Source organism: Branchiostoma lanceolatum, chromosome 2 (genome assembly GCF_035083965.1).
Source record: "Branchiostoma lanceolatum isolate klBraLanc5 chromosome 2, klBraLanc5.hap2, whole genome shotgun sequence".
In the NCBI taxonomy this organism is placed as follows: Eukaryota; Metazoa; Chordata; class Leptocardii; order Amphioxiformes; family Branchiostomatidae; genus Branchiostoma; species Branchiostoma lanceolatum.
Window position 1 is genome coordinate 9,489,918 of NC_089723.1, and position 22,213 is coordinate 9,512,130.

Genomic DNA, 22,213 nt, shown 5'->3' on the forward strand with positions numbered 1-22,213 from the left:
ATCCAGTGCCCCCGGTACATTTTCTGCTATAAGAACAGTTAAAGTGAGCCTAGTGAAGATCCATTTCATATCGTTCCGAATCGCGCTCTGCCTTTACCTGAACCCGGGGTGGGCCGCGCTAGTTACGGTAATGTAATCAGAGGTTCAGGTCTGGCTGGTTTTAGACGTGTTTTTAGGCGTTTTTGTCGGGATTGCTACCTTGTCCCGTTTTCATTATGCAAAGCCAAGCCGACAAAATGCCTTAAAACACGTCAAAAATGGAAAAGTAGAAAAACGTATAAAATACCGCGAAAATACCCCGGATCTTAACCTCTGCTTGGAAAATACTCAATTTTTTAATGTGAAATCGCGGATTTCAATTGGAAATGATGTAAAACAACTTAATAAGCTATTATAAGTCCAAACCAATCGATTACATTTGGTTTGGCGAAAAGAAATCAAGAATGGGTTTTACACGGCAAGTACCGTATAACAGTCCAAATAGGCTTTTAAACCGCTAAAACAGAGGTTTTTAGCGAAATTATCAAGTCAACATTTCGATTGGAAATGATGTAAACAACTTATTAAGCTATTCTAGGTCCAAAACAATCGATTACAATTGGTTTGGCATCAGAGGAGGGAGACCAAACTAAAAACAGAAAAGTAGAAAACTATAAAATACAGCGAAAATACGTCGAAAATACCCCGGATCTTACCTATGCTTTGAGAGTATCAAAAACCATGCGGCAGATCGAATTGACAAATTCAACGAATTTCATTGACAAAAAGCGAGGCTTTTCGAGCTTTGTATGTTTTATTGTCTTTGTGGTCATACTTGTACGTTTTGAATGCTAATCCCATTATAAGTGAAGGGTAACACCTAGAGGTCGCCCTAGAGGAAAATGGAAAGACCAGATCTTCAACACACTCCAGGGGCTGGGGATCACCAGAACCGACTGGAGGGTCTATGCCGAGAGCAGATCAACCTGGCGAGCCCTATGCATGTCTGCAGCCGCCATGCATCAGACACTGATGCCCGCAAACGATTGATTGATATATATAAATGAATATGGAAGTAAGGTTGCTATTTCTCCGAACACACTGATGAATTCTGCAGAGACACCTTGGCATCCCAGCGTGACGTCAAAATGCAAACATTTCTTGACATGATGCATACCAATGAATAATTGTGCATCCAACATCATGTTGTAACCTTCAATCTCTGATAATGCCTGTCAGTAGAAAGGCCATTACTAAAACGCAACGTCTACCGAAGAAATAAGGCGATGGCAACACGGGAACTGTTTTGGTTCCACAATTTTGTGGATTTTGACAATTGGAATTTTGTAGGTACTAGAGCCATGTTTGCTGGGAAACGTCAATACTGGCTTACGTAAGTCATCGACTTGGGCAGAGTACATAAATGGTAAGAGCGAACTAACTAAGGGTGATGCAATCCCTGGCGCATACTTACGTCCTTCCATTAATACAGAGTGACTACAAACTAGCAAAAGGTTCTTCAGCAATGTCCCCTGCATTGTGAAGTCCTATATAGCTATGGCTACTTTCAGTATCTGAAGATTCTTTTCACGTATTCGTCAACAACTTCATCATACAGTATACATTCCCAAAAATAACGTTAACTGCGTCGTCATGATGGAGACATCAAAGTTAACCATCGCTGGCGCCACCGACATTTAATTAGATCGCTTTGTTTAATCGGGAGGATGCAGATTTTGAAATGGGGATTAGCAAAAACAGTCGAGAAGTATAGAGACATCGAGGCTTTCCATTCTGCCAGGTAACGATCTCCCACGACAGTTAGGGGAGGCAGATTTCTTCTTAGTTTGGGAAGGATGCACGTTAGTGTGACCAGGAACATGCATACAGACAATGTCCTGTCTGGGCTTCGTTTCTTCAGTATAATGTTGAAGCGTCACGACTCCATTGCAAAGTGATAAGACCAAGAAACACGCGCGTTCTGTCTAAGGCTTTAGATAAGAAATAAGTAATTGATCTCTTTCTATTCCTGAGGTATGCTTTTGTGTAAACATATTGGCTGGATTTGATGAACACTTCTAAGTATTACGTGTCAGCTGAACGCCGACCATGAAATTATGATGGAATTGTTTGGGTCTAAAAGCTTTTGGAAAAACCTTTAACAGATCCTCCCATGTGGGGCAATAAACGTGTACTCTACTCAAGACGGAACAGAGAGTGTTTCAATACTTACTCAGCCAGGTGGAAAATAGCACGAAAAGTGCATGATTAACCAGCAGTAGGGTTTGGTCGGGAGGAATTTTCTCATGTTCCGACATATTCTGTATCTGTATACGTATCTATATAGCCGGTATAACCGCCCTTCGGCGTAACATCTTTGTGTCTTTATTCCAACCGTTGACATAGTTTAAGTTACGCTTGATACATGGTAGAAATGACCCATCATTTGTCGAACAAAAAAGAAACCCCGTAATATGAACGCTAGACGTTTTATAATAATAATACCTTTATTGCACAACAATTGTATAAGGTACAAAGTATGTCATTCACTGGTACATAGATAACATTCTTTCAGGCTAACAAATCTATCTAATACAATATTGTGTGATATGCAACTCATCTGTTCCGTTCAGCTGCAATTCTGACGTTTTGGAGGTGAACCCATCTGGTTACTGTATCCCGCTAATGCTACGGTCACATTTCCAAACCGGGGCCCGGCCGGGCTATTTGCGGGAACTGAAAAGGAAAATATTTGTCAAGAAATATACACAAATTATACTCATGATTGACACATTTTATTTTTGTGTGCTTTGTTGCCTTTTATATCATATTTTTCGTTCCCGCAAACAGCTCGGCCGGGCCCCGGTTTGGATACGTGACCGTAGCATTAGTCACATACGCTTTCACATTTGATCATATTTCTGTAGAGTTTCAGCAATTCTTATTTACTTCAGAAAAGTCTCATAAAGACTTAAGCCAGAGGCATGGTTGTCACAGGAAAAAAAGTTCATCATCTAGGATCAAACCATGTATGAACAGCTTTGAAGTTACTGTGAAATCTATGACTCATTAAGTAACCGCGGCTACATCTGAGGCTTCAGTCGTTCTATGAGAAAACACATGTGTACATATTCGGGATTTCTTAAGTGGAATTCGATAAAATGGTCGAGATATTCATACTAGATTAAGCAATTTGCCACGTAGGCGTCTATTTTTAGGTAGTAGGTAGGCATATGGCAGCCAGGGAATGTTACGGTATGGTTTGATATGATTTCATATTCATTGAAGTATGGTCCAATATCATAAGAGCCTGCACATGGTTGATTCATTAGACAAGACAACGCCGTCGTTGTGCGTTGCCCGTGACTTGTAGATCTTCTATATTTCAGTGATAAAAGAAGGAAGTAATAAGCACTCAGCTGGCATTTACATGTTATTGCATTTTTCTCGTTTACACAAGAGCGCGTCCATTACCACTCATGGTCATGTTCCTCTGAACATTTTGCATCAAGGCATGCCTCACTTCACATCATGGCTATGGCGCTGTTTATCTTTAATGTTGCAGACTACCCCTCAGGTGGCACTATAACGGCATATGTGGTTATAAAGGAAAGATAAGCCGGTGTGTTTCTATGAACTTTGTTTTAGACGACTGACCGTTATCATCCACCCATAAGCATACGGTGACCACCTCGTGTGATCTTCTAAGTGCCGGCAGTTCCCGAGAGATCCGTGTGTATGATCTGTCTGGTGGGTTGATATGATTAGTAACGCGGGTCTTTGTGGATCGATTTTGGTTGTTGGTTGAGCGACGTGAATCATTAGTGAGTTGGATCGGAAACGTGCTGACTGTAGTTCATCTAAATCTGCTGGAGTATCAATGTCAAGGTAACAGCAGTCTGATGTTCTAAATAATCATACTTATCCACAAGATGCTTTGTTTACACCTGGTTGGAGTCAGGAAAGTCGTGTTAAGTGACAATAACACAATGTCTAGCCGCCAGTAATCGAACGCGTGACCCCTGTATCTAGAGTCCACTAGCCTTGCCCTTCGGTCATTCGACGCCACATTGGTTATACCATAACAGTGAGATGTTATGTGTACGTTCATCTATCACGCTAAGTATATGTTGCAACTTTTGCATTCACAAAATCAATGTACTTGGCCGGATTCCCACTTAATAGATAAAAGACACATCGCAGTTTTAATATGTGTGGTGGCAACTCTAATTTGTATGGCGCGGGGCTGAACAGTTTTGAAATATTGATGATGTAGATGTTACATGTAAAAGACTATATCGATTGTACATCTACTAAGCCGAAGCCCACTCGTAACCTCAGTTAGGTAACTTAAGTCTACTCCAAAATTAATGAGGACAAATTACGAGCGACTAAACCGTGCCACCCGCGCAATTTCCTCTCTCAGAACGAAGGGCTCTATTGACCTTGGAAATCCTCGCTTGCGGAAGAGTGTGTGAATCTTCGTCTTATCTAATCTTATCAAGAGGTTCATGCAGTCCTGCGGAAATTTGGAACGATCTCTAGATGTCTATTTGCCACACAGCACTTTTGTGTGTCACGTAATGCTCTAGTCCATTTGTACCCAACTTGAATACAAACTATTGCCACGTTAGATGACAGAAACCACTCTTTTACATCTCAGACAGTGCCTTCAAAATAAGCACTGAAGCGCTTGTAACTACATTTATGTACTTTATTTGTATAGAACCTTCTAAATACAGGTTTTTGCATCGCTGTGCGCGAGGAGTAGTGAATTTTCATTGCTCGATGGTCGTCCAACCAATCGTTTCATTCTTACATGCGTACTTCAAACAGGTTAGATACAAAGTTTCCGAAATTTGCCCTACAAAATCTTAATGTGAAATACGAAATAGCCCCCCCCCCTCACATGCTATCGTACTTCAACGCAGTTGAAGAGTTTTACAAGAGTTTCACATTTTAATTACTGATATGTAGAGTTGATTTGTCATTACAGGAGATGTTAATCATATCTCTGGAGAGAAACCATTCCCAAGAGCTTTGTGCTTATGTTTGATTATAGTACCAAAAGCTCGTTGGTTTCGGAAAATTGCTGACTTTACATTTGGAAACTTGAAGATAAAGTCTTTTAAAATTGCCACCTGCAACGTGCGTGAGTCTGAGACATTAACAAGCTGATTTCATCATCTCTAGGACAACATAGCAGTAAACCATTGGTTGAAGCAGGGATTCATTCAACGATTAGGTGGAATTTCCCAGAAAATGACGGCGTTCATGCTCAACTTCTAAATCACATCCTCAGGTATTCTTCTCACGTTTTTCATCTCTTTTATTGCTTATTACTTAAACAAAACAATTCTGGGCCCTATAAGACCAACATACGCATCTTAAGTTTAAACTACCAAATTCTGTTGCATTCAGAACCCGTTTTACGTGCTTGATAAAGAGAGTTTGGGCGTCTGGAGGACAAACAATTTGACAGACGGGCGATCTCCATTGGCTTGGAAAGCCCAATCCCCGACATCTGACAAACGGGCGCGTGAGCTCCAACCCGCCGGTGATTAGGATTCAGCACGCTGCTGCCAGTCAAGCCAGTCGGGCGGGCACCGCCGCTGGGATGCAGTCAAGGCTGTATTGTTGCACCATCATACTGGCAAATGCAAACTCTCACCATAATAGACAGTCTTTTACAGTTTGACGAAAGGATTATTTAAAGATGCCTGGATTCAATTAGCTGTCGTGTAAAGGTATGCCTTGATACATATAGTTTATATTCTGTGCCTAGTTTCGCTACCACATCATTGCATCTGTGACATGGCAGCAGCGATCATTTATATCCTTAGCGTACACTGTGGCAATGTTGTGTCATGTAATTTAATTTGTATATTTTGTGCTTAGCTGTCACTCAGATAAGTATACCAAGCCTGCGAAAACCAAAGATCTATTTCTCTAGAATGTATTTAATAGCAGGTAAGGGAATCACCAGACCTTTTCGATTCGAAGATCATTTTTCTTTAACATGATAAGTTACAGCCGTTCTAAGATATACACCGGATTGACCACAACTGTTTTAAAGGGCTATCATCACGTTTTGATTGGCATCAGCTGTTCCGTTAGAAAACAACGGTGATAGATTCGTGGTGTACAATGTTCATGTTACGGCAATGAGGAAATAATCGCTTTTGTGTTCACCAACGCCATAAATCCCACCACCCCAATCGCCGTAGGAGCCCCCTGTGGCCCATGGCTAATCAATATCTTTAAAATCTCAAATCACAATTGGTGGGTGAACTGCCCACTGATCTTCATTGACCTCTCTGTGCGGCTAGACGATTAATCAAACGCTTGGTCAAATGCGTTCTGACAAGCGTTTGGTGGTCCTGGCAATGACCATCTCTTTGGGATGCTGCAAGAGCAACGGGCATTACTTTTTAATCTATATTCGTATGTGAGTGGGGAACTTGACTATCTGAAAGGGCGACACCATGACCTCCATATACAGCAGTACCGTAAGGTAATAATGAATGGCGACTGCTTTAAATAATTTGTTGAATGCCTCTGTTAGAAGAAGTGGGATGAGACATTGCGAGACGTGTGACCTTACTCGGGCCCTTCAAGATGTCGCCACCTAGGTTGATGCATCACGGGAGCAATGATAGGGAGGTTCGCAGTGCGGTGGTCCTTTCAATCTTCGTTGGAAGACTTGTCATTAACGATAAATGTAACTTTAAAAGGTTCGAAGGTTGAGAAAGAAAAAGAAGAGCCGTTATCAAAAAGATGACAGAACACTGCATGCAGCCACCAACACATCGTTATCTTTCAGAGTGAAGCCTTTGCAAGATTATACAAAGCAGGTTGCAGGTTGTCCAGAATTTGAAGACGATGTTATCCATAATTACAAAGCACTCGTAATTTCCCAAGTTTTCAACTTTCTAGAAATTGCTTCTGCAAACTACTTTAAGTGTTAATTTTTTTTCCATTGCACTATGCAATGCAAACAATCATTGATAGCTAATTCAACAGCTGGCTAACTGCGGCTGTGGTATGAATTGTATGGTGAACACCTCCATGTCGTCTAGGCTGGAATTATGACCATCCGTACACTCGTTCAGGGTTATAAGCACCTCGCTTGCTGGTTATTAGTCTCCAGACCGATCTATTCTCCTAATCAATGGCGATATTCCCTGTCTGCCACCTTAATTGATTAAAACATCCGAGCCTATCACTCACTTAATAACTTTCGATTTCTTGTTTTCCTTTGGGTCGCAGGGAGCACACATAGCGAGGCAGCTGATACTGTTTTTTATTTTTTATGTCGATTCTGATCTTAAGTTGTTAGCAGTGTTGATTATGATTTCTTGTCTTTTTATTGCCAATGTTTATGATAGCGTTGATGCACATGACCGGATAGGTAGCAGTTTTCTGATAGTATGCTCACACACCTCTGTGCAGTTATTTATTACATCACTCTTATGCTGAAAATTAGCAATAGTTGAGGTAGTAGCCTGGTTATTCTTTGATACAGTGTTGATGATTATGTTCCTATGTATTGTAGATGCCGATGTTGATGCACATGATGGTGTTGATGCACATGACCGTACTGTTAACAGTTCTCAGGGTATGTTCAAATACCTCTGTGCATTTGCTTATTCGCACACTCTTATGCTAAATGTGAGCAAAGTTTGTGGTAGTGGTGCTCCCAACTGATTCGAAATGTAAGTCTGTTACCGATATTGGAATACTTGTTCCTGATGAAACAGATCCTAAGATTTAATCTATAAAAATACGCGCTTACAAGACCGGAAAAATACGGGTATTAGGATGGTATTGATTGGAAATTCAATAAGAGGGAGTGAAAGCAATATCAGCTTGGGGATGAAGGATTTGGGTCTATCAGGTGTTCAATAGATTAGACCAAGGGTTCAAGGAAACTCTTGGGGGACGCCTTCCATTGCGGGACCCATGATGGGGTCAAGTTATGTCCAACAGTGAGACATGCATCTCAGAACGCAGTATCAGCCGTCAGCACTCTGGGCTTTTTGCAGTATCAGCAGCTCTTTCTATGACACTTACTCATTAATCGACTGTGGAATCAAAATTTGCTTCATACATGTTTTACCTTCATTACATACGTTACCATCACTGTCTAATCACATCTCTCCAAGGGCACATCTTCCGATGATTTGCATGAACAAGTGCGATCGCTTGTTGCCGGTATACCGTGTACTACTTAACAGTGTCATATGAATCTGCAGATATTTCTGATGAATGATTATGATGCTGATGCTGAAAATTAGATGGCAACATAGCAAATTTCTAGCTCTCTGAGTTTAACGCCCCGATGATCTACCAAATCAGTCACTCCGTACTCTGCTGAGATAGCCTCTGGGGAGTGTCATCAGTCATGTTGGGTAGTTTTCGGCAGTAGGGGACCTTAAGCCTAAGTAGATTTATGACAAAAGTCAGAGATCAGCGAACCTCATTATGAAGGAATGTGGAGGGGGATACAAACGAAGTGCTAGCATCACAAAAGTTATTTAGTTACAGGGTTAAAACAAATAGCTGGGTCTTTCAACCCACACAAAGAGGTCGATGATGTTTCAAGCCTTTTTGGAGATTAACTTCTCCATTCTGACCTAAGGGACCTTCGTGGCCTCCTTCACTAATTTACATGTGTATTTACGGGACGAAGGTCAACTAAGGCTCTTAACCTTGCTTGGCCCCTGTGACAACACCATATATATTATCAGCCAGTGTCATTACTTAGATGTCTCTGCTTAGATCAAAGGCAGAGAAATAATCTATAATGAACATTATTGTTTTCTCACGCAGGGTACCTCTTGGACGTGTCTGCAGCTGAAACATATTCGTGTTAGAAGATGATATATGAAGCGCTGCACTTCAATAAATTTGTATTAGACATCACTTGTAATCACTTAACTTTAATTTATCAGGATTAATGGAATTTGTAAGCACTTTCCCCAATGTCACCTCCTCCCACTACATCATGATTCAAAACAAGGCTGCAAGCTGTGACAAAACCAAAAAGAGGAAACCATTTTCACCTGGAACACCAAGCGGGCATATTTTATAATGGATTTCTGGAATTTTTAAGTACTTTCCTGAATTACATCCCTTCCCACTACATCATAATGCAAAACAAGGCTACAAACTTTGACAAAATTAAAAAGAGGAACTGCAAGTCTAATTATTGGAGCACCAAGCTGGCTTATTCTATAAACGGTCGATGTTGAAGGCTCTGCTTTCAACTATAACCATCATTACTTACGCAAATGTCACCACGCCGGGGACGGCAACGCCAAGGGCGCTGAATCCGGCGGGAAATTACATGCCTAATTAGCTAACGGATAGGCTAATACACAGCAGTCTACCTAACGTTAACTGTTTCATTAAGTGGTTATAATGAATAGGAGTCAGTTTTCCGAGGGCAGGAATTCCAGAGCAATAATTCTGAACATCCCGTCGATCGATATGTAATGGAGATTCTTGATAGGGTTTAGCCCTTCAAGAGGTTTCGGGATGAGAAAATGGGCCCGCTGTAAAATACACTAAACGGATAAAGCAGTAAAGATAACCTGGTATTTTCCAGAATGTACCCAAATGTATGGAGTTTGGCATGAATCGATGAGGTACGTTGAACGACCTTGCTCGGCAGTCTGGTACACTAAACTGCTGATTATTGCGGGAGAAAGGACTCTACATACCATGGTATATATCAGCTAGTGAAGGCAACATGTCTTTTAGGTAACTTCTAAAACTGCTGCACTTGTGTAAATGAATAGACACCACATCTAAAACTGAGATTGTTCCTGGATAGGTTAACCATATGAAGATTATTTGTGATTGGCATTTCAGCACGCATATATCAACCAATGGCCACCCCGAGTAATGTTATGCATTGGTAAGGATACAGTTTAGCTAACAATGTTAACCTTAACGTCGCCTTCAGTACACCAGTAAGGGCCCGGGGCCAATAGTTCGCAATAATAATTCCCGGTCTACACTCATCGATGACACAGACGTCCGCCTGCACTCAAGTTACGGATTAATTCTACGCCTACATCTGTGAAAATGTACCGTAACCTTTTCTATGCCATAGTACTTGGTGCGCCACAAGAACTATTATTGTGAAATTGGACGGAAATGTACTTGCTAATCATTGTCAACACTCGTCGACTTAACATGAATCCTCTTATGCCACCCATTGATGTACTGTTTGTACCTTTGTGACAGAAAGTTTCCTCTGCAAACTACTAGCCTCTTTGCGCATTAGTCTTATCGACCTCTGTGGTCCGACATTGAGAGATAACCTGCATTATTTACGTATCTTGTTCCATTTGAACGATTCTTATCTGTTCTCTGCGCCTATGTTCGACCGCTCACAGGGTGATGTCGTAACAAACGCACCCATGATGTATCTAGCGGGAAGTATTGCCGGCGTGAAACCAGTCTGTGGTGACTCGTTAAAGGGAGGGTGGTTCAAAGTCATGAATCATACCGAGAAATCGATAAATTACAAAGCGGTGTACTTGAATCGTTTCGGCGATTAAAGTCTGCGGTAGGCAATGTCGTGGAAAAGAATGGAAGTAGACGTGTGCTTGGCCGGCCGTGGCTGTGCGCATGCGTTATATTGATTGTGTTCGTGTTTGGAACTTGCATGTGGTCTGTAAGGTCCAGCGACGGGAGCATAGCGCCAGACGCCAACGGGGCCGGGAGAGTGCTTTCACTTCACTTACCTCACTTATAGTGCAATTCCATACCGCTCAAATCGACCATTAGCAACGCCTAGCCTTGACTGGTGTGTGGAAAGTACGTGCATGAAATTGAAAGTTTTGAAAATGTTTGCATCATTAAGTCTAGAGAAAAGATAAAGATCGTGTTTTCGGTTATTCACAATTTTCTGTCGTATGCGATCTTTTCACATCATTGCTGTTTAGAGGGCCCGTCGTGGTGCTCATAATTCTTCTTGTATTGAACACAAAATAAGCTGCTAAAGGTAAGCTTGTTCACAGAGTGGCACCATGGACTTTGCCTTTGCTTTTCACTACTAGGTATCTCCCCATATCATGACTGGCAGCAGCCTTACAATTGAGCTCTTGTTTTATATTAGTTGCTGAGAGACCCCGGTTCAATCCCAGGGCAGGACCTCTCGGTTGGGCTGCACTCATCTTTTGGAAGGGACGTAAACTGGGGGCCCAGTGTTTTGATCACCTCAAAGGGGAAGAGCTAGCAACCCTTCCCTGTAGAAATGTACCCTGCTGCTTAAACAGCAAGGAATCTTGTTGCCCTAATTGCCACAAGGGTCTGAACGAACGAACTGCGTCAGCTAACGTTTCGGTCGATTCAAAGTCTGACAGCTTGATTCATGTCGACGATTACACGCTAAGTAAACTTCAAATCGACCGTAGACTGAATCTGTCAATCGCTTGAAAAGCTTATATCATCTTTTAATTCATATCTGATCATGGCAGATATGGTTTGGGATGCTGGTTCACACAGGATACAAGAGATAGCTGCATGTTGGTGGAGTTTTGGCACCCTACTAGTTGATCCTGTTACCTGGCGTTGAGAACGTTTTAAAACTTGTTCATCTTCTGGTTGTTTCACTTACGACCCTATTCAACCAGTGGCTGCGACCACACTGTGATTTGACATATTACTCAACGAATTGCGTAAAGATAGGGCGAATGTTTTGTGTTTTGGCTTTCTTTTAAATCATACTGTTACACCGTGTATCATATTCCAATCAAATCAACGGTTAAACAAATCCAATTTTGGTCGCAGTAAGGTTGCAGCAAGGTCGCAGCGCGATTGCCGTCTTGTGGAGAGAGGGAGGGGGGGCTAAAACACATTAAAGCAAAAAACAAAAGTGATGTAGGGTGACTATAGCTACAAAAGTTATCAGAAATAGCACTTATCATCTCTCAGCACCCGATAGTATACTCGACCGTATCACCTAATAATAATTCCGGTTTTAACGACAACAATACTGTTATTAGAACAGAATCTGGTACTCTCAGATGATCATACATTTCTGTATCTTGGTGCGTTTGCACCAGACCGAGCCGTTTCCTAAATCGATCCTAACATTTTTGGTTCCCAATCTTCATTAGTTCGGGCCCCTGAGACTGCAGATTTCTTAATCATCTTCGATTTTTCAGTGGAGATAAAAGTATGTTCTTAACCGATCGGTTTTCAAAGACGTTCTACGCCAAATGTTTTAACAAGCGTTTTTCTGCCAGAAATCGGTGCTTTTCTAGTTTTGGAAAATTTGGTGCACTCTAAATTTCCGGATTTATGAACCAATCTAATAGCACTTCTCAGCTATCAATTCCATTACGTCTGGTTTACTAGTCCATTTGAGAACGCGGTGATCCGTGTAAGAGGCTTTTAGAGTCATTGGAGATTCTCATTACTTAATACGTCACTCTGTTATGTGGTGCCTGCAGGTTAGGACATGTACGGTCAATGCGTAACTCGGCTTTAATGGTCTGTCATCTCACATAGTAGTAGTTCTGAATTTGGCGACTGAATCCGTGACACTTTCCTATTTAAAACATGGCATTTTAGACAATTCAGTACCATGATTGTTCTTTGCCAATGCGATACAATTTGACTTACTAAAAATAGAAATAAAAACTTTATCTCGAATATTTTTTAAATTCTTTCTCTTGGTTCAATGGTAAATAAGTAAATCAATTTGACGGTAGGATCATTGATATACTGAGATCATACTCATCACAAAATTGACATTCTGTTTCAGCTAAAGTCATCTCTTTAAATCGAATTCAATTTAGCTCTTGATAGAAGCAATTTAATGCAGACAGGGTGGGTGGAGGCGTATCGCGTACTTAATGATCATTCAACAGTTGGTCGTACGCGCCGTGGTGAACGTGAGTCACCTCTTGTGATGGGTTAGAGAGTCTGTGAACAGACGGGCCATCTCGGCAATAATTGAATACACGATGACTGCTGAAGGTAAAAGAAGTGCTACTCTTGCCGGTGATAATGTAATGCTGTGTCTGCGTTCTGCCTCTCTAATGTAGACCATCAAACTGCTATGCCATGTTTGCTTTGCGATTTAAATCAGCAATGTTTTAACGTTATTTCGAGGCAAGTCTTAAACTAATTTCAATGCACAAACAATCTGAAATGAGGGTTCAATGTCATCAAAGAAGCAAATTTGCTGTTCTTCATATTGATTTTGGTATGCGTCTCACATCTGAATCTTGATACATTCTTTTGGGGGCCAGAAGCTTTTCCTCGGAATATTGGTGATTTTTTTATCTTAAACACTTGGCAACAGTCAATACCATCTGCCTTGCTTGTCTTGAGTATTCACGAATGGCTACATCCAGTGTTATCGCGGCCTGACCTGTCTGACCAACACGTGCGGACCTCCATGGAGCGTTTGGAAACGGTGGTTCGACAGACTGGAATTGATATTTCATTATACTCAATGGCACCTGATTGGTAACGTTGTTCTGATTGGGATTCTGAACGTCAGCATCAGCCCACCAGGGCGATCCTCTGTATTCTAGCTTTCCTGAATCCTCCTAGAGGGCTCTGCTACATCGTTCGCAATCGGCTCAGTGGTGAGGGCTGCATCACACGGGAATACTACTGGCTGGATGCTATCCAAAATCTGCGATGCTTGAAGAACGAAGTGACATCACTCGATGAATATGACGGGACCATGAGCTACCTGGAATCGAGTGACTGCAGTCCTAAGGTTGGTATTTGTTTTGTTCAATTCTATTCCACCTTGTGTCACCAGTGTGTTAGCTAATTTGCAACCAACGTAGCCAAATTCTAGCAGTTATTCGACGACCTCAACCCGAAAAGTACCAGACGATGGCTAGCTGTGACACGCTGTATGATGTCAAAAATTCAACAGCTTGTCATGGCTGATCGTGAAAGTACTGAGCGCCCATGGCTCTGAAGCTGGAAAACCTGTCTAAGGCCATGTGTCTAAGGTAGAATATTATCTTATACATATTTTGTATAAACAGCCAGCCTATGGACATAGATCGTATCCAGTGCATGTGCCTCGATGTCTCCATTTTCGTCATACCGTTGAGTATCAGAATAGCGCCTACTGATGTAGATAAGCACTGGAACATGATTGAAGAGGTGGGCCGCGTATGTCTGCACTTTGGCATGAATTATGTGACGAGTAGGGATATATTTCATGGAATGTGGGTCACACCACACATCACTTAAAGAGTAAGATATCGTCCAAACATGTTCTATTTCACATTTGATTTATAGTCTTTATCGGTATTGCATTAACTAATGAGGCCGCAGTGCCAAAAAAATGGGTTCATGAATAGATGGTAACATCTGGTAGCGATATGAAATGATGATCATATTTCTTTGCAGATCTGGAATGTCATGAAGCTCTACGTTTATGGCAATTTCGTGCGTAGCTCCCCTTGTTACAAATGATAGTAGAGGACGACCAGTAGATATCCCTACATATTAGCTACAAGCTGGATATGATTATTGTAACGAAAGGCCAAAGGTGTTTTGAAGAATTACGCAAGTTTTGTGCTTGGAGGAACAAGTGGAATTAATCATTGCTGAACAAGTGCATATATATACTTAAAACCCCTTGGGATATGAGTTAATGATGTGGTATACCCACGTCAATAAGAGGATTGACTCTTCTGGTTTACAGACCATACTAAGCACAAAAAGCAGTGGGGGATAGACAGAGCACATTTCAAATCTGTTGACTACAAGCTACGACTACGTAGGAACTTTATAACGAGATTCTGGTGAACACATAAAATGGATCAACCGCCGTCATGTAATGGGGTCTTACTGTTGTAAGATGGCCAGATCCTAAGATTTAGGTGTATCAGGGATCAATCTACCATTTTATGGTGCCTTCAGTACACATTGGGTCAACATTAATAATGCTGAATCGTGCACAAAGACTCTAATGCCCACCACGTCATTATTGCATTTCAATGGATTACCTGACACTTAGAAGAATGAGCCAAACGTTTGATTGGCCTTTTTCACTGTTGTAACGTGACCTCTGATTGACCATTGTGGCATAATGCTTTCGGCGAGTACCATTAAATGACCAACGTGTCCATTGGGTTCAGATTACTCAACACGTCATTCTTCGGGCGCTATGCCCATATGTCTATGTACTATCAAATGCCAGTAGTGATATTAAAGGTGACAGTTATGGAATGCCTCATTCAATTTAGATAGGCTGACGTCATCCCCCGAAGTCAAAGAAGAAGCTGCAGGCAATCAAAGTCGATGAGAATGTCTTCGAAGGGCTGCTCCTTCAGCAAGCCTTGGTGTTTCCACAAGACTGCCCTCCATAGAGATCACAGCCACACATTCACATGTGAATTGCATATGGTTGGGGAATCAGCCAATCATACTGCGAACCAAGATCTTCTACGAGTTGTACTCTTCTTAACTGTTTTACGGAATAGAGGCAAGGGTATAAGGTTACCATTTGCATAATTTGCATTTGCACCTAGTGATTCTCTACTGATAGATTTCAAGACCATTGAAGAGCTAGAGTCTTCAGATGTATAAGCTAATCAACCTGGCTGTTCGAATCCGCCTCGAATTCTGATATTAGAAACTCGATAAAAGACAGTAAATATTGGAAACGGCGACTCAACATTTAATGGGTAAGGACATGTTAGATTGTGATAAACAAGACCATCGGCGCACCAATAACAGCCAAATTCATTACCCACATAAAATCAAAACCTGCACCTGGCGCAACCTTCTGATTTCTTTTGATATAGCATTTACAATACATTTTCTTCCGATTGTAATCTGTCAAAACCATGCGTTCCACAAGGAAGATTCCGGTGCCTATCCGGTGGCAGGTACACAACTATCGGATCCAGACATACGTGGGAGACAAAGATGTAACATAGAGAGCAATCTACACTAAGACTAATACAGCAAGTAATAAGACTGTTCATAGCTACGAATGCAAAGCGAGATGCTTTCTAAGTCATAGGTGTCAAGGGTGAATGCCTCTGAGACAAAACACTCTTGGGCATCTATTAAGAAGAACTTTTAACAGACAGATGCCTATATATACAGGCTTATACAAATAAACTGCAGAGATTGCTATTCTGCGCATTACACACATTGCCTATCACAAACCATTTGAATGAGCCTGAAATGAGCTATAGATAATTGCTCGTTTAGCTTGTTCTGCGGCAGTAGGGATGCCAGTTATTCACAGAATCTCCTGACGAGATTGAACTAAATTCAAACTTGTGCGGAAAATCTAGATGTTCAATATGTATGTTGGCATGTAGGGCACACAGCCCAATTGCGGTAAATGAGCTCCTTGCTATGGCGACAGCCTGTCATCTTTTCCAGACTTCTCCCGACCTGCTGCCAGCGTTAATCAATTGCTTTATAGAGGTTAATTGATTCACTCCACCAACCCACGAATCTTCTGAGTCGATAAAAGCTTTTCGAATGCACCAATTTTCCCGCACACTGCAGCTTAAAGGAATTGTTTAATCCTCTTATGTGACGACTCGGAAGAGTTTATTTTTGGTTCAGAAACAGGACTGAATTGACGAAGAGGCCACGAATGGCAGCAGCGTCTATGTTTATCAGCTCTGGTTTTCTGCTGGTAGAATTGAAAATTAAGGGAAATATATAAGAACATACCTAAACACTAGAAATTCCACCAATACTTGTAGTTAAAGGCACATTTTTATCCCATGTTACAAAGTCTTCTGTAAATAAATGGTTGTTGTTATGAAGCCAAAGATGCCATACGTTGCACCTTGTACAATTGTTGTGCAACTCTGTTAACCATTATCATTACTGCCAGTGGAGGCTCTCTCGGTCAAAACCCTACGTACGATCGGCAGCAGCATTCTCAACCCACGGTCCTTATCGATTGTGACCACAGAGCCCATAATTATATTCATATTGTGATCCGGTTACATGGAATTGTAAGGCGGATAGCAATCGATTATAAAGTGAAATAAAACTAACACTACGTGTGTGAACTATACCCGTTGGAGCCTAGATTTACGCTCTGAAACTTTAGATACATATAATGAAAGTTTTACTTAAGTTCATTACGGTTGACACTCTACTTGCGAAAACATACACATATGTATTGGAGTCGATGTTTTCGGATACGCCAGATGCCTAATTCAAGGCGTCATAACGTTTCCATGTTCAACTAAGTCCTGCAAGCCATGTGATGTCGCAGATGAAATAAAAGCATGTAGCGGAATTATTGGTTAAGTTGAACTGAGCCAAAATTTCGTTTGATCCTGAAAAGCAATTAATTCTTCAACATTGTACCCTATATCTTTTATAAAAGCACCAATCGAGTCCTACAAATTAAACTAACAGCAACATGCGCAGAGTTATTTAAAGACACTATTACCCTTTCTAGCTACTACACTCTGCCAGTACACCCAAGAACATGATGCTGGATTCTCCTTGCATAAATTTTGCCGTCTTCATGTCCATTTCATGACAGGGTCAACATAATGTCATTTGCAACTGTGAAGTCATCGCGTCTTGAGACAAATATATAACTTCGGGAGAACTAAATTTCTTCAATACGTGAATGCTGGTACGATGAACGCTACAATTGTAGAACCTAAAGTTGTTATACAGAGTTCCACAGCATGGCGCCTGCACTTCTGACTAACTCCTGCATCCCTTATGAATTATAATCTACTGTGGAGTTATCATATTCTCCTTCAGGCTGCATGGCACAGTACTGAGATGGGGATGGTATCAGTAGGATGCTCAAGAGCTATCCTTATCTACCATGACTGCAACCAAATGATGTCATAGTTATCGGCAGTGATTTATTTGCTTAGTGTGGAACAATATTTCATATGCTGACAATTCGCAACATATCACTGTCCCGATGTGGTAACTTAGTAGCCTGAATTCAAGCAAGCTCCTGTAACGGCTTGCCGCCCTGTAACCGCATAGCCGCGGGGGAGGGGACAGAAATCCCGGGACAGCTGGAGTTTGCGTTATACAGACTAGTAACTTAGGAGGAAAGAAATATTGCTAAGTAACACCCTCTTTCCACTAGAAGCTAAGCGACCACTGAGCGACCAAAAATTTGACAGATCGAGAACATGTTTTAAAAGTTGTATGCATTCTGTTGTCTTTTAAGTCATACATATTGAATCTTATTCTGATTCAGGGTCAGATAAATCCGATTTTGGTCGCACCTCAACGACCGTTCAGGGATATGCGTCTGGTGGAAAGGGCACCTAATATGACGCATGGCAACGTGCAAAGCGAGATATCTCAAAGGATCTAAGTGAACTTCAGGTTTCATTTACTATTCCGTTACTTCTAGGCTTACTTAACTGCATGTAAGCGACGTTGAGCGTGCAAAGATTCCAGATTCGACAAGTTTCATCTCGTATGATAGGTTAAACGGGTAATTCCTGAGTCGATGATATATACTCGGCTTTCTCCTCTACATGGGAGCTAACAGATACGAACAGGCCTAGTCACGGGATGACATCAAAGAGCAAACATTAGTGTACCCGAGCCCTCTATTTGACAACCATGGACGAATCCTTTGAGCGCCGCCTACGTCATACCATCAGAATCAATGCCAGCTATTACATCATGTCGTATTTTCTTCATATTTGGTGTCAGTAGTTTAACGTGGGGTCCTCAGGTCGGGTGTACAGGCCAACGGTGACCGCATTACGATGTAAAAGATGCAAAGAAGTCGCCTTGGTCGGTTAATGATTATGGGAGGTCATTTGATACGGTAAAGAAAGGCCAATATCCAACAATGACCTGTCGGACCTTGACACAATCATCCCTGAAGGCCCTGGTCCACATCATGATGACAATGGTCCACAAAACAGGCCAGATGTATGTGAGCCGCTCAATTATGGATTGACGTGACACTACAGTTGCTATTGTACTGACAATGAGTGAAGTGAATGGGTCGCTAGGTGTTGCACTGCTATCTTTTGAATTGTCATTAATCATATACCTACCTACCTAGTCCATACTTGATGATTTATTACATTTATTTAATTCTGAAAATAATTCTTGTCTGAAAAGATAAAGCATATTTTCAAAGGAAAAATGGTCTCCATTCGGAGTTTGCTGGATGAAAGCTATCAGCGCTGTACAGAATACATATAATCTGATAACGTCTTCTGCAAACGCAAGCCTCCTGTGGGAAGATACAATAGCCGAAAACATATAAAGAATAGGTCCCCATTGATCACTTTATATATTCGGGTTTTATATTTCAAATGTCAAAACAGTAGGTAGAAAACCAGTATCTTCATCAATTATTGTTTGACACTACTCGATGGTATGCCGCAAAATATAACGTGCGACCAAAACAATTTTCCCGACAGGTTGCAATTGATAAAGCCAATACATGACCTTTTTGTGTCGTCCTAAAGTAACACAGCATTAGATTTCCTCTCACTTTTAAAAATTGTGTGTGTTATATTTTAAGAGCCGTAAAGAAATCGAATGATCTATCTCATATTGGATTACAGAGAAATATTTATAATCTACATCGGTCTTAGTTGGCGCCAGCTACCTTAAGATATTTGTAGAGAATCTTTCAAAGCAATCCCTGAAGTATCTGATTTGGATTTGTACAAAATTGGAGAATACTTGTCTCGCATTCCTGGCTACTTAGTACCTTTCTAGTGCCTTGTTCCGTGTCTGACACCAGACTGATGAGAATCTCCTACTTCCCACTCCATTATACAACAACGCCGGCGGTAGGCTGACATTAGCATCATTGGGAACGGATGGATACGTAGATAAGATATGTTAAACTAACGAATCGGACTGATTCATCAGACGACACTGCCGGATAGGGCTTCCACGGACAATCCCTCATCGACCACAGTCTTCTCGTCTGTATACCCGACAAGCTGGGAATCTAACAGCGTGCTGTGGTACATCCGGCCGGGAGAACATCATCCATCAAGATCTAGGAAGACAGTCCAATACGACGTCTATTACAAGATGCGGATTATGGAGCGGTCAAGTTCTTTATCCTATAGCGTGCTGCTGGCTATTCTTACATAATGGATCGTCTGCCACATCCGCGGTAATACTTAATTTGCCACACTGCATGCGCAAGGAGAATACATGCGATTGGAGGTATAAAAGCTAACGTCATAACATATCAGCAGAAGCTACGCTCTGCCTTTCTCCGAGTGCATACTGCTGGTGATGCTTTCAGAGGCAACTGATGGACATCAATGGTTGCTGTGCGATACGTTTGACTTGCAGCTCTCCACTTTGCTAAAGAAGGTAAACGTAACTCAAGTCCATTTGACGAATATCTCTTTATGGTGCATTCCTTGGCCCTTGAGCTTCAACAGCAGGATGTGTAATGTAATTTATTTATTTCACAAATGGTCATTATCCACATTGTAGCATCCCATGGTAGTTGTAACGCAGCGTTACTTCTTTGTGCCTTGCTTTGGGCTTTGTTCTCTTTATCTCACGAATCAAAATCATTTCTTAAATGCCAAACTAAACTGATCTAACGAATTGAATTTGGGAGTATATTAAGAAAAGATGAAAGAAACGTCACGGCAAAAATTGCATTTCTAGTTGAGTAATGGACATAGTCATCGGCGTGGTGCCACTGCTTTTAAAGAAGATATGGATAAATCTGTTATCAATCATTACATATAGAGTCCCCTTTCAATCACTGTCTTACGATTTGTGCTATCATGAAAACAAGGTTTACCTGTTTTGAAAATTAAAGATCTTGCATCAGAGATTTTGCAAACTACCTTAGGTCGATAGCTCTACCAACTTAGCCTTGGTGGTATAGATTCTTATAAACACGATCTAATAGTTTCTGGCCGTCTAAAGGCAATTAAATAAACCATAGCAGCTGTAAGTTCAGGCTCAGTTTCGTCTATCCTGTAATAGCCAGTGTACTTTACGGGCACTTTGGATCAACCGGATAGCTTGTAGCTTCGTGACTTGAATAGATCTTGCTATGTGTTAGACGCCCGATATCAGCTATTGCTGCCTGGGATATCTAGTATTGCCTGTTGCAATTTAACAAACTAAAAATAGACTGAATAGATATCATCGTAATTTTTGGTTTTCTCTTAACGGGCATTGTCTGGTATGGAGATTCAAACTAGCTATATGTACAAACTGACCTTCGTGGCAAGCCGTTACCTAGTACCTGATCTTAAACAACGAGACTCTTGGACCAAAGCACCATCATCATTAACTGTGCCAGTTTAGTGCAAGTGGCGTTTTCTCCCATAGATTATTGAATTATCATTCATGATATTCCAAGACATATTGCAGGCATATGGTATCTGAAATGGAATCTTCTCTCCCTATTGAAAACGTCAGCTTGCGTCCGAATTAATGGATAGTTTTAAAACGTAAGAAGAGACGTATCCACCCGGGACATAACATTCATCCAAGGGCGTTCAAAGCAATCCTGCTGGTAGCAACGTCCCTGTAAACGGCTAGAAGGAGAAGATGGCATTCTCCATTAAGACACAGTCCCCTGACGTTACAGGTAAGCCACTCATTAAAGCCCTAGAGAAATCATAGCTTTATTAGATAAGGTAATCAACTTTTAAAGTAGAGATGTGTAAATTGCAGCTGAAGCTTTAGGCTAAAGCACGTACAAAGTCCATAGTTCCCAATCGAAGTCTCCAACAGACTGCGTCGCGGCTCTCCTAAGGGTCTTTAGTAAAGGGGAAACTGAAGGCGGGGTTATCGAAAGGTAGATAAACTTATTAGAGGGTGGGACCGCGCTGCGACTGATGAGCGACCAAAGATTTGACAGATCTCTCAACAAATTTTATAGGTGAAGAACTTTTTTTACGTTTGGTCTGCTTTGCTGTCTTTTAAATCACACTTGTACAGCTTGTATCATACTCTAATTATGAAATCATGGTCCCACAAATTCAATTTTGGTCGCTGTACGTTCTCTCTTCGATCCCCGTCTAGCCGCGCTCCTTGCGACCCGCCCGAAAGACCGGCCAATTAGCTCAAAGCTTTACTCAAGGAACTCAACTTCAAGGACAGGAAATAATACGTTTATGAAGGTAAACATCAAGGTACGCCAAGTAACAAAAAAGGAATGTTTAGTATGACAATTGTTAACGCCACTATGTTCATCATCCGTTGATGAAGGTTAGACATCCAGGTAATAACATACGCCAAAAATAGT

General features: G+C 41.3%; 1 long non-coding RNA gene across 2 annotated transcripts in view; it reads left to right on the forward strand.

Annotated features, from left to right (window-relative positions):
• The window catches only part of LOC136426715 (uncharacterized), a 129,253-nt gene that overhangs the window by 91,382 nt on the left and 15,658 nt on the right, over positions 1 to 22,213 (forward strand). Inside the window, exon 1 of one of the 2 annotated variants that reach the window (XR_010754331.1) lies at positions 13,585 to 13,732. The exons of the other annotated variant lie outside the window; for it this stretch is intronic. This is a non-coding gene — a long non-coding RNA (uncharacterized lncRNA). Of the gene's footprint in view, positions 1 to 13,584; positions 13,733 to 22,213 lie in introns of those variants that run through there. 2 annotated transcript variants of the gene reach the window in all.